Source organism: Priapulus caudatus, unplaced genomic scaffold (genome assembly GCF_000485595.1).
Source record: "Priapulus caudatus unplaced genomic scaffold, Priapulus_caudatus-5.0.1 Scaffold545, whole genome shotgun sequence".
Lineage (NCBI taxonomy): Eukaryota > Metazoa > Priapulida > Priapulimorpha > Priapulimorphida > Priapulidae > Priapulus > Priapulus caudatus.
The window spans coordinates 109428-122641 of record NW_014577606.1 but is presented as its reverse complement, the minus strand read 5'-3'; the positions used below and the strand labels follow the sequence as shown (position 1 = coordinate 122641).

The following is a 13214-nucleotide window of genomic DNA, read 5'->3' as shown; positions in this document are numbered from 1 at the left end:
AGATAGATAGATAGATAGATAGATAGATATATATATAGATAGATAGATAGATAGATCGGAACGGACGGTCGACGGACGGACAGACAGACTGCCGGACAGAGGACGGACTAACGGACGAACCGGCGAGCAAACAAGTAGACAGAGACACAGGCAGCAAAGAGGCAGAAAGTCAACGAGAGAGAGGGGGGAGAGTAGAAACAGACCAAGCAAAGCGAGAGAGCGATGAGAGAATAAGCGAGATGGAGAGAACAAAAGAGAAAGAGCGAGAACCACTCATACACTCGCGTGCAATCATACACAAAAACCAGCCATCTTGTCTCATCTTTCCCCCATCTCTTTATTTCCCTCCCATTTCTCTCTACCTGTCTATTTTTTCTCTTTTTTTTTTCTTTCTCACTTTCGTTCCTCCTACCTACATGCACATTCGCGTGTGATACTGTGCACACGCTTACACACGCACCAACATGTTCTGTTTGCATCTATGATAAATACGACATACGCATATACGCTCTCCTATGACACTATTTGTCATAGGAAGATTCTTCCTATGACAAATATTGGCGAGTCAACTTCGTTCCGCTTTACAGCTCAAATTCACTGCTTGCGTTCATAATAGTGCTCCTAAACTCCTATGATGCGCACAACACATACAACAATATTTGTCATAGAAAGAATAGTGTCATAGGAGAGCGTATATTATGCGTATGTAGTATTTGTCATAGATGCTAGCAGAACAGGCTGCACGCACAGAGCGACAAGAAAAATCACTGCGCGCCTCTGCATATATACGAATCATACAATTCCGTCTGAGAACTGCCGGCGTGTAATTCTTACTATCGTAAAACCTCTTACCTCTCTCTAGTATTCGTGGAACTTAAAATCGCAGCATATTAAACCGGATTTGCGTCTGCCACCGGCACCGGGCATCAAGTAAACAGCCATTATTATTATAACTGCACGAGTTAAATCGCAAGGATTCTTAGGCAAGTAACTACTTGCGTTTAGAACCAAGGAGAAAGGGAAAGAGCGGACGTGCACGCTAACGTGTGAAATCTGTAATATACAGCCAAGGGCTGTATACGTGCGACGAGTACCACACACTGGAGTTTGCGGTAATACTTAACCTAATATTCCTCGCAGCCACATTGTAGCGCAGCCAAATTAATGTTGCCCGCTGAGCGGTGCTGCCATCTATCTTAAACACGTTATCGCCACCAATAGCAGCCGATGCCACTTGTGAAAATATTTGGTTCTTGTTCCTCATACTGATCACGGTTGTTATATGGCACGAGCATGCTCAACTTCATGCAATAATTGGTAGAGATTCCCACGTATGTATACTGACACGTATTATTTTATTTTTTTTTTAAATATATTGAACATAAACACGAACATGCGCAGGCCCATAGCCTGTGGGGGGAGCAAGGGGACTTCATCGTTACACATTTGAGTCATGAAATGTTGCCCCCCCTCTAGGAATTTGTTCGGCTTACGGTCCTCTGATGCGTACGCCGGAAAGCAAAAGCGCCGGCTGTACACACCACCTGCGCTCAAAATACCCGGATTTTGTGGAACTTCGTATAGTTCCCGCCGCGGGAGAAGAATTAAATTAGCATTTCTATTCTAGGCAAACATATAGTGACTCTTACAGTCAGTGCAGTTTGGACGCAATTTTGCTCAATAAAGTCCGAACCAAATCCCATACGCTTTTTCTAACCATAGTGCCCGTTTAAAGTAAGAAGAGTGCTCGCGAATTTGTGCCCACGAGTCAAACACAGTGCGAACTAGAGCAGACGAGCACCACCTAGCGGCGGTGATTTACCGTCACCAACGTTTACTTGTTTGTGATATTCACGCGCGTGACATATGCACAAAAGAAAAGAAACCAGTGTCGTTTCTTATACGCTTTATTTTAACTGCAGCGACTCACGATGAATGTCCGCTTTGCATCGTCGTGTCGTCGTCTGTAAATATTGACAAGTGGTCTAGTCTCTCTTGTTTAGTCTGGACACGTCGTCAAACGACATGTGCTTATTGTATACGCTTGACCAAATACCCTATATACTGGTAGTTTAGTATATAGGGTCTTTGACTTGACCACCCTACCTCCCCGAAAAACGTTCTTGGTAATATAGTATCTTTTGCTGCGCGAACGTATGTACAATATTATGTGATTTCAGTTGACGTCCTACACTCCGTATTATTTTCAGAACCATTCCAACTCTTTATTTTAAAGCCAGACATTGCCTCGAGGTTCTCCTGTGTGTAAAAATCTGTCACTATATATGTAACGTTAAATTAAAGTTTTTTGAATAAATGATATAGAAGGAATCCAAAACTTGTGTATTAAACGGAATAACCTTTCATAACTTGCACACAATAACAAAGCAACGCGCACACGCACATAAGCGCGTGCGCTTTCTCCCGCGACCACCACCAGCCTTTTCCACTCCTACATCTCTTTCCTATATATTTCCCCAAAACCCCTACATTCTGAGCGCACATGTACCCGTTCTCCCAACCGCGTCCTACCCCTATTTCACAATGACCCTAGAATCGCCCGACCTAAAACACGTTTACCATTCTCCCCACAACATCAATCCAGCCGCACAAGATGCGCGACGCTCTACGTCTACACAGACCACCACCAAAACAACCCCCAGCCCAGCCTCGCTGACTAATTCATGCAACACCTGAAAAACACATGTTACATATAGAAAGATCGGTAGCAGGGGAATTCGAGGCGACATTTTTGGGCAAGAAAATTGCATTCCACACGAAGGAATACGCTGCGAACACTGCCTGATAATGTGAGTCCATCTAAGCTAGGAATCGGCTTATAGTTTCTTTTGCGTAGTTCTACGTAATCGAACGTGGTCCATTCGCCAAGTCCCAGGCTTTCTGAGAGCGTATCGCCTCTGTTTGTGACAACAGGCGTGCTGGCTGCAGGCGCATTAAACACACTTGGACGAGTTTAGCATGTTCTGAACGCAGACATTGTTATTGATATCAATTGCATACGTCACGTAGCTTGCTGGATTTATCGTGAGCGGTAAATTAAATCACGCAATATCGCTGCGAGATGCCAGGCACACTAAGCGTCAATAGTGCGCGAGTCGTACAGTTATTTAAATATATGTTTAAATAATTTCACGACTTGCGCTATATCATTACACGCATGTTTTGTGCAACGATAAATGTTTAAAATTAACAACTCGCCTTGTCAACAATAGAATCTTAAAAAAACGAATATCACATTATCATTACGATAAGTAAATATGTTTGTACCTTGTCGTTGCATTCTAGTAAGTTCGGCATAGGCGCATCTGTGAATAATTCCGGAATGCATGAGACGCAATGTAATATCGCGCTTCAACCTCACTCGTATCCTTCGATATTAATGTTGCACGCGCCTTGTAATTAATTGAAGATTTAATTGGGAGACTACACGGGATGCTGTATCTACGAAACATTTATCTCGGGTTGGATCTCGTAATAGCTCTCCCGCTTATCTTTAATGTAACAGCCACGCGTTTGTTGGCATTGGGTAAAAACGCGAATCTGTTCTCTCTAATGAAAATTGGTATGGGCCTTCGTGCCCATGCTCCCAAAATGTAAGCGAGAGATTACTCCCAATCGATTTAAATTCGTGCCGTGTCATAGACTGCTATCAATAATGGCTAATGCAAGTGTTGCTCGTATAACAGCAGCAGTTCTACCGTTTTTTCTCTCTGTCTTTCCTGCGTGGCGCATCAATGGCGGCGGATGACAGGCATGCGCGATAGACAACCATCACTACTGACATTCCTTAAGATAATTTCTTATAGATTATTTAATTTAATTAACATTCGTAAATACAAAGCACTTTCTGAGAAGACGCTTCGTCCGCGGTTCTTTTATTGCGGGTGTAAATTAGGATAAGCAGATTACTTCTATCAGGATGCGTGCATTAAATTATTATAATTAGTCGAGCTAATCTAACAAGGTTTACAAAATATGCGGAAGTTTTTGTTTCGTGGAACGCGAAGCAGGTAGAAGCGAGAGTAATGGATTATTATTTATGTAAAATGGAATTCACGGAGACTGATAACTGTCAGCATCATCTTTCTCATCACTCTATCACCCATGCGAGTCAGGTACGAAGTTGCTGAATTGCTGCGAGACAACAAGCTGCGAGATGACAACTCAATGAATGGTTTTCTAACTGTCCTAGCAGGTGAATTAGTGTCAAAGTCATGTTTTATTATCGTCCACGTCGATCACCATGCACGTGCACCTTTTGTTCAGGTATATCCCTAATCAGCATACAAGGCCGCGCAAAATGTGTGATAGTGAAGCATCTGGCATGCAGATATACCAATATATACATGGGTTCTATTCGTATGTTGAGTGAACTCTTGTGTCATATTTTAGATGAGTGATATTCATTAGTTTGTTCCCTTTGATCCACGTCGCATGCGCGTACCAAGATTTACGATTACGTATGGAATTCCGTATATCTGATTATCTAATAGTCATGCAGCAAATATATATCTACTCGACTAAGCACAGCTGCTATACTTGTCGAATAGTGATATTTTTGAACTGGGAAGTCGCACGTGGAACAGCGACATGTCGCACCCGGCAGTTAGATGCGATATGATATGACTACTAGGCACTTAGGATATGAGTGTTTAAATAAAAACCTAACCCTAACCCTAACCTAACCTAAACCCTAAACCTAACCTAAACCCTAACCCTAACCCTAAAAAAAAACAACATTAAATTAAATTAAAGTGCCTAGTAGTCATATCATATCGCATCTAACTGCCGGTTGCGACATGACATGTCGTGATGGCGGCCATCTTGGGACGTTCGGTGATTGGTGGAGCGCGTCATGAAAGCTTACCTCGATGAGAGAGTAGACTTTCGCCATCACTGAAGGGTTGACGTGGTCGCAGTTCTTGCCCTCTGAGCGCTTTCCCCACGCCCAGTCAGACGTGAACTGGTTCTGTGCCGAACAGGATGAGATTATCTGAAGCACTACAAGCGACAGCAGCATCGTGGCGCAGATTGTCTTATTCATTCCTGTTGAAAAAACAAACATCAACGAACGACAATGAGAAACAGTTTCTTACGCAAAACGCGTGAACGTTCAGTTTAGGCTATACATTCTTGGACTGACTGAAATACGAAATACGATATAGCGAAATGCGTGACTTTAATATATTAAAGAGAGCGATATTCCTTGTACATAGTAATTTGTGCGATAGTGCTAGATAGGATGAATTGGCGAGATAAACATATTGATTACACGCACGTTCTTGGATAGTATTAATCGAACCAACATATAACGAGAAATACGTCCAGTTTTATTTTTTGCGAACGCATGATTGCGAATAGGTTCAGCGAAAAAACTTGTTACAATACAATACAATACACTTATATAACTTATACAACTTATATAAATGCTAAACTGCTAACTTATTACCCACAAACACGCCAAAACGTTTTGAATTTCAGAAAAAAATGTAGACGACTAGAGAGATGCCTCTTCAGATATATTGGCGAAAATTATTTGCTAGATCTCGCATATTAGGAGCGGGAACTACCAACCATTTTTTTCGAAATTTTTGACTGCCTGAATGATGAGCAGTTGTGAATTACTGATGAATGAAACAGTTCTGTATAACTTATGAATCACTGGCCTTGTTTCCGTGTCACGCATGCGCACTACAAAACGTAATTGCGCACAGAACAATATGTCATTAGCTCGCTCGCATAGATTGCTTGCAACATTACCGTCAGCTGTTCGGTCAGTGCGAAAACTAGCTGATGTCGAAGGAGTAATATAAGAGTGTATTAGTTTACTCGGCAAAAGTAAATTGCTACCTGAGTTTATAAACTGAGGAAACTAACCCCGCGAGAAACAAAGTAGAGCGACATAGGTGGTACCCGAATGCAGTAAGAAAGATGACAATCAAGGTCAGTAACGAGGGAGCGAACCCAGAGAAAAAATGAGGAAAGTATAACCAAAGACATGCAACTACAAAGACTAACAAGTTATGCAACTCGCCCTTGCAGATATGAGATGGCGAGACTGGGTCTAACGAGCGGTGGCGGTCTCTGTTCCGCTTTCGCACTTTCGGAAGTTCAGATTCGGCGAAGATATACTGCGGAAATCATGCCACTATTCCCTTTTTGTCAGAAGTTTTATCTCGCTCCGGCCATGCAGTTGAGTTGCTGTTTCGGTTCATTACTAATTCAACGTGCTTGCAATCTAATGAAATCATCATAATCGTCGCGATCCTTCTACAAAGACATCTCCGCCCAAAAAGCGAGTTTTCTCGTTCTATTTGCAATCGTTTGGCGAGGCCGCTTGCTTTGTACGACGTGAGCAAAAGGAGATAATGCATTATGCAGCAGAGCAGGGGCGGGGTGTTGGCATGCGCATTATTGCTCGCTGCTCATCACTCGAGGCCGCCACTCTTTCTCTTTCTCACACACACACGCGCACACGCACGCACGCACGCACGCACGCACGCACGCTTACACACACACACACACACACACACACACACACACACACACACACACACACACACACACGCGACATTGTAATGTCCTGTGTCTTCCCAGTTTTTATATTCTCAATTTAATCTCGTCCATGAATGTTTATCTATCTGGAAAGCAATAGATTCTTGCGTACACCAGCGATTGATGGTATATACGGATATCAAGAGCCTACCCTAGGGTTTATATGCTTCTTAATATTATGATTATGTGGAATTGAGCATTGACGTTTAATTCGAACATAAATAGATTAGCGTGTGTACAATAATATATATTTAACTTATAGCTAACTATATACTAACATACTAACTATAATATATACTATATATATATATATATATATAATATATATATATATATATATATATATATATATTATATATATTTGCTTTACATGGCAGGCAAAAACATACTGCATTGTAAATCGTGCATATCATGTCACGTACTATCAATAGGACTATATAGTCTATTATAGACTCTTGGTAATATGAAATGTAAAAAACATATAATGCCAACTAAACATCACTGATGTCCGCTGGCGGGAGGCGCTGCCGAAGCTGCTACTGGGCTGGTGTCTCGCTATCGATGGCCAATGTCATACGAGACGCTCTGCGTTTGGTGAAATAACTTGGGCGAGGCCAGTATATCACATCTCAATATATATGTATATATATATATATATCATATATATATATATACTATATAATATATATATATATATGTGTGTGTGTGTGTGTGGTGTGTGTGTGTGTGTGCGTGCGTGCGTGCGTGCGTGCGTGAGTGGCGTGGCGTTTTCGCGTGCGGCGCGCGCGCGCGCGCGCGTGTGTGGTGGTGTGTGTGTGTGTGTGTGTGTGTGTGTGTGTGTGTGTGTGTGCGTGCGCATAGCATGTTGAGCGCATGTGCAGTATGAGCACAGGTAATTTAGATACTATTACATTCTACTAATACATATATGTCGGCATTTAAAGCAGCCGTCTGCCGACTATGTGCCAGCTATGACTGTCTACCAAATGACAGATCGACTGTCTTTCAACTTTATCTAAATATTTGATACCCCACAGATCGCAAAATTTAATCCTACGTTCAACTAAACCGGACAAGGACCAAGCCAAGGACGCGCTAAATCGATGCATAATATAGCAGACGCAAAACACTTTATCGGATCAGAACCAGGAAGTTACGCTGCGCATGCTCCGATAAGCGATTACGTCACACATCACGGACAACGCAGCAAAGAGCGCTTCATATAGCGGGCCTGGCCCACCTCAGTATTTTTCTTTGGGGAGAGGGCTAACCTAATTCAAACTAATGCCGATTCAGTCCGGGATAGCGTGTATACGGTACCCTGTGAAAATTAGACCGGATCTGGCCGGGACTAGTTTGAAGTAGGATCAGACTTGCAGTTTATACGGGGTCGTTGTTACAAACATGTCCTCTCCGGCACCGGCTGGCTTATACCGGTAAATAGGTAAACCCCTATTTTCGTAACGGTATTTCAGCAATGATAAACTGGTGTGAGAAACAGTGTGCTGTGTGCGGTGTTGGTGTATTTATTCGCGCAACATATTTCTGTTTCTAATTATAATCTTGCCAGTTCATATTCACTTAAATGTTGTCGGTACATCGGCTTACTCGTGGCTGGGCTGTGTTTTGTCATGAAAAACCACCATATCATTATCTTATATAAACTTAATTTCCCTTAAGCTGTAATCGTAAAGACGAGTTGTCATCGCAGCCGAGCTTTGTAGAGTTATCACGTCACTCTATTTTGAAAGGGTTTGTCATTCACCAAGCCTGTTCCCCGAATTCCGATCGTAATAATGATTGCAGCCATATCTAATGCACGATCATTGTTCGTGTGTATCACTATTTCGTGTAAAAGAGTGTGCGGAACACTAGCACCGCCTGATTTAATAAATTCTAGATACGGATTCGACGAAGAAGTAATGTAAAAGAGTGCATCCTCTGTCGAATAGTGATATACTCGGCATGAACATATATAACATGTCTGTTGATGTATGTATTGATTTAACATGAAGGTAATCGGTCCGTAATAATTTTTATGTTTATATCTATGTGTCGGATATATCTGCAGCACAGGCCGAACTGTAAACCATGTTACGATATTACAAGCTCTAAACGAGATCGCTTAGATTTGCATATTACATTTCATATTTCGTCATAATAAAGCTTCCCGCGTTATCGCTCAGTCTCCTTTTAACAATATCGATATAATACACGTTGAATTTTAATGACAATCAGTAGAGTTCACCTGATTCTTGACTAATAATGTACGCATAAAATTGAATTTTCATAAGTAATAAAGAAGTCTTGTACGCGCGTGAGCTGAGTAAATTTCTGTAATATAATTAAACCACACCCAGGCAATATGCACGTGGCTTTAATGTGCCTATACATAATATGCATACAGATGCTTTCGCTTGCACATGCGTAGATGCTGTGCACGCGGCTGCCAAGTTCGGGGACGCGGAACTGATATCCTCGATATTTTATACACATATAAACCGAGCAAGATATAATTGCTCGCTTCATCATTTATTTACGCGATCGTCGGTAAGTATTTCTCATCGCCGCCTCGCCTGCACAAGTGTAATGTCACGAAATGCGATTTTATATGCGTTCTAGCACGTCACTATCTGCCAGTTAATTGACTGCCGTCTATAGCTGATGACGGTCGAGTGCATACGGGTAAACAGCTGCAAAGCGGAGCCTCGGGGGCACCATTATATTAGGCCGTCCATCTGCCCTATCTGCACATTTTCGTATATCGTACGGCGTGACCTCCAGCTACTGGTCCATTAGCTAAGCGACGCGCCAAATGTCGAGCACTTAATCTCCGTGACTCTTGAAAAGTTAGAACTTACTGCGCGCTTAGCTAATATATATATATATATATATATATATATATATATATTTAATTATGTACATTAACTCTGCATCTGCTGTTTTTAGTCTGCACCTGCTGTGGCGCATTGCGACCTTTGATTGGCGGAAATGCGTCGGCATGTAAGAAACAGTGAATGCTGCAAATTATGCAGTGAGCCGTTCAAGAGCTACATGCTATTTCAAATTACGGTTACTGGTTTGCGATTGTAAACATTTTTCAAATGAAACTTCACGCGAAACCGACACGATGCGTTATCGCGTAAATTACGAGGCTTCGCGTTAAATAAAGAGTAATTTCCTAACGTTTCGTATGGATTTAAATATTAAATTTCGCCAAAGGGAATAGACGAATCCGCGAGAGCATCCTCTACATACGGGGTTCGGCCGAGTCATAATTTCCACGACAACCGCATTTCCTTTTTATTAGCTTGCATGCTATATACACATCGGAATATGAAATCTCTAAACAAAGGCGGCGCGCCTTCAGTGAAGCTCACCGTACGCCGTCAGAGTGCGCATGACATCCACGCACAACAGATTCCAGCTGACTATGGAGATATTACTTAACGTTTGTGATGGTTTCAGCCTCCTCTTGACGCTGTGTATATCTTGACACTCAACAATGCGTCTGCGACAACGAGGTGGATTCAAGCAGTCCGTTGTGTCGAGCAGTCATTCTCAGCAGAAAAATGTAGAGTTTACATGCGACGTTTTGAGAAATCCTCGAGTCTCTTACATTTCAGTCATTGAGTTATAGCTGTATTGCTAAAGGCTGCTTAATAACACGAGGAAACAATAAGGAAACTGAAGAGAAAACTTTATTAAATACCGATTCGTTTGACCGGTTGTATGAATTTCATCGCTGTAAGATGACAGATATTTCTAAAGCAAATGCATGATTTGATTACATTGAGAGTTCGGCACTTATCTCTAACCAAGGAAGCTTGACAGAACCCGCGTGCATTCACAGAGTGTAGCGATCAATGCAGGCTCATGATTATTTTCGCACGTTTTGAAGGCAATAGTTCTAAATCCTACGATGTCAAGCAGAAAGATTAGCGAGATAATACACATTCGTCGCATACGTTAGCATACTGGACGCGAAGAATCAAGACCACGACTGTCGCTTACCTGCACAACAAACCACAATAGTAGGTGCTGGTAATTACAAATAGTTACGTCATGAGCAACGCACAACCTGAAATTACTCCTCCGCGTGTCACCGATGCTGATGCTATTATTAATTCATTAGGAATTATTTCTTACGTACACGGAAATGTACCCCCCCCCCCGTGTACACACGCGCACAACATGCTGATATATATATATATATATGATGCGGATCATTGTGTTATAGTACGTACGTTATTACATCGATTATGCCTAATTACAAGCGTCGGCATAATTGTAACTATATTCGCAATAATACTAATGGCCATGGTAATTACTAAAGGCCCTCACGATTGACCTACATGTACGTATCTCTGTGTGTATAATATGCAGCGCTGTGTAATTAAAAGCTAATTATTTGCTATATCGTCAAAACACGTTCTCAGTTGCAGAAGCTTTTCGGTCATTAATGGTATAATAATTTGCTATTGCGTGCATATTAACTGGATGTCAGTTAGCCTGATATAACATTACTTAAATACGTAAAGCCTGGTATAAACTTACAGACAGCTATTTGATATTGTATTTCCGCTACTTTTGCGCGAATATCTGCAGCAAATGTGTAATAAATATTTCACATGTAATCAAACTCTCTAGCTATACGATTTTTGAAATGAGTTAGTTAGTATGCTCTACATTCCGAATGCCTATATCGATCTCACATCTATTCCAATCCCTTACCCGCTTGTGAACAATTGCTTTCGTTGCAGTATCAATATGAAATTAAATATATAAACAAATAAATATATATATATAATATATATTCGCGTTTCATATTCACGCGCACTACTTTAGCAAGGAAATTCAACCTATTTCATTGCATAAACAGGATGAAGTAGCCACTCTTTTATGATGATATTATTCAATATTCCATGAAATCTAATAGAACAAAATGGTAAAGTGTTCGCCAAAGAAGTGTGATATTAAGCTAGCCATTAGTCTGCGATAGAGCTGAAGCTAGCGTTCTTGTCCGCTAAAACACTACATACATGTCTAATGTACTGCATTTACAAATATATATGAATGAAGAAGATATAGGATGCACTTTACTTTCTCTTCGGTATCTAATTTAATGTCAGTAAGATATGACACTGCGGAAATTCCGAGGCTGAGTGTCATCGAAACATTTGTCCGGAAATAAAGCAATTAGAAAACCCTCACTACTTCATTCGTTTAAATCACAACATAAATGTTTAAAACCTCTTTACCTCGGAATGTTCATCATCTCATCGTATAATATGTACATTACTACACAATCACAACAAAATATACCAGAAGTAGCAAATTGCTATGAAATACAGAGATATATACACATACGGTATCATGCAGAAACGCTACACAGAGAACGGTATTGACATGTCAAATTCGGTTACATGGACTGAACGTATTCTTAATATCAGTTTGCGCGCACCTAATACAATCCTGCACTGCGTATATTTAGCTATAACGGTTGATTTCGTGACGATATTAAAATGCCTTCCAATTATTATCAACATTATAGTAATATTATTATTGTTAATAGAAACAACAAAAACAACAACAACAACAATAATAATAATAATAATAATAATATTAATAATAATAATAATTGTAATAATAATAGAAAGAAAACAGTAAGGAAACTAGCAGTAAGTACTGCGGTCGGTCTGTGAAATTGATCTTCTATTAATGTTACAGATAACAGAAAGAAAAAGAATAGACAAGTTTGATATTGGCCACAGATCATGGAATTCATTATAGCCAAAGGCCGCGTGCAATCTTTGTATTAAAGGTATTAAAAGGTATTCTGGTTTCAGCGGTAGACCTAGTCGGGTTTACATTTCATATCGCTTTGATGTTAATTAAGCTACACGTTTACGGATAACGATGGCCTGAACGTATACCGAATCGTTCACGTTGCCGATTCTTGAAAAGTACGGTAGTCAAGGTATACATATACGAAGGCTACTTACTGTATAGGAGTCTTCTTCTTGCAGGCGATAAAAGCTGTGGAATGATGGCGTGTTGCTACTAGTGCTTCCTTCTTCAAACAAAACGACTTTGAGACCTTCGTCGGTTGACTCGTACCTTTATATAGTGCAGTGACCACCCATTGATGAAAACGGGTGCGTACGCGGCTGCGCATGCGCACATCCACCACGCATCGACGTAGAAACCTAGCCGCCCAGCCATAAACACACACACACACACACACAGACACGAGCACGCACCCGCACACACACACGCACATACGCACGCACGGACGGACGCACGCACACACTCACACACACGCACACACATGTGCGTGCACATGTCAGCTGCCACCAATGTACCGATGCGCAGAGAACACAGGACAAACCACGGAGATGGCAAGCAGCTACATCCTACCTCTTAGGCGTTTGTGTAGCATGAATTGCGGTCTAAGTGTTTGTCATCAAAATGAAAGCAACTTTGAGTATACGCGAGGGACATACCGTAGAGAACGGTAATTGCAAACGCTCACGCGTGGTTATACAGCCCAGCGCAGACACATACACACACCGAGAGAGAGAGAGAGAGAGAGAGAGAGAGAGAGAGCGCGCGAGAGAGAGAGAGAGAGAGAGAGA

The 13214-nt window shown here is 41.3% G+C and overlaps 1 long non-coding RNA gene across 1 annotated transcript in view; it reads right to left on the bottom strand.

Annotated features, from left to right (window-relative positions):
- The window catches only part of LOC106811495, a 30606-nt gene extending 17878 nt beyond the window's left edge, over positions 1-12728 (bottom strand). The window contains exons 1-2 of the long non-coding RNA XR_001394149.1: positions 12582-12728; positions 4889-5067 (exon numbers count right to left, since the gene is read on the bottom strand). This is a non-coding gene — a long non-coding RNA (uncharacterized LOC106811495). The remainder of the gene's footprint in view (positions 1-4888; positions 5068-12581) is intronic.
- Positions 12729-13214: the final 486 nt, after the last annotated feature.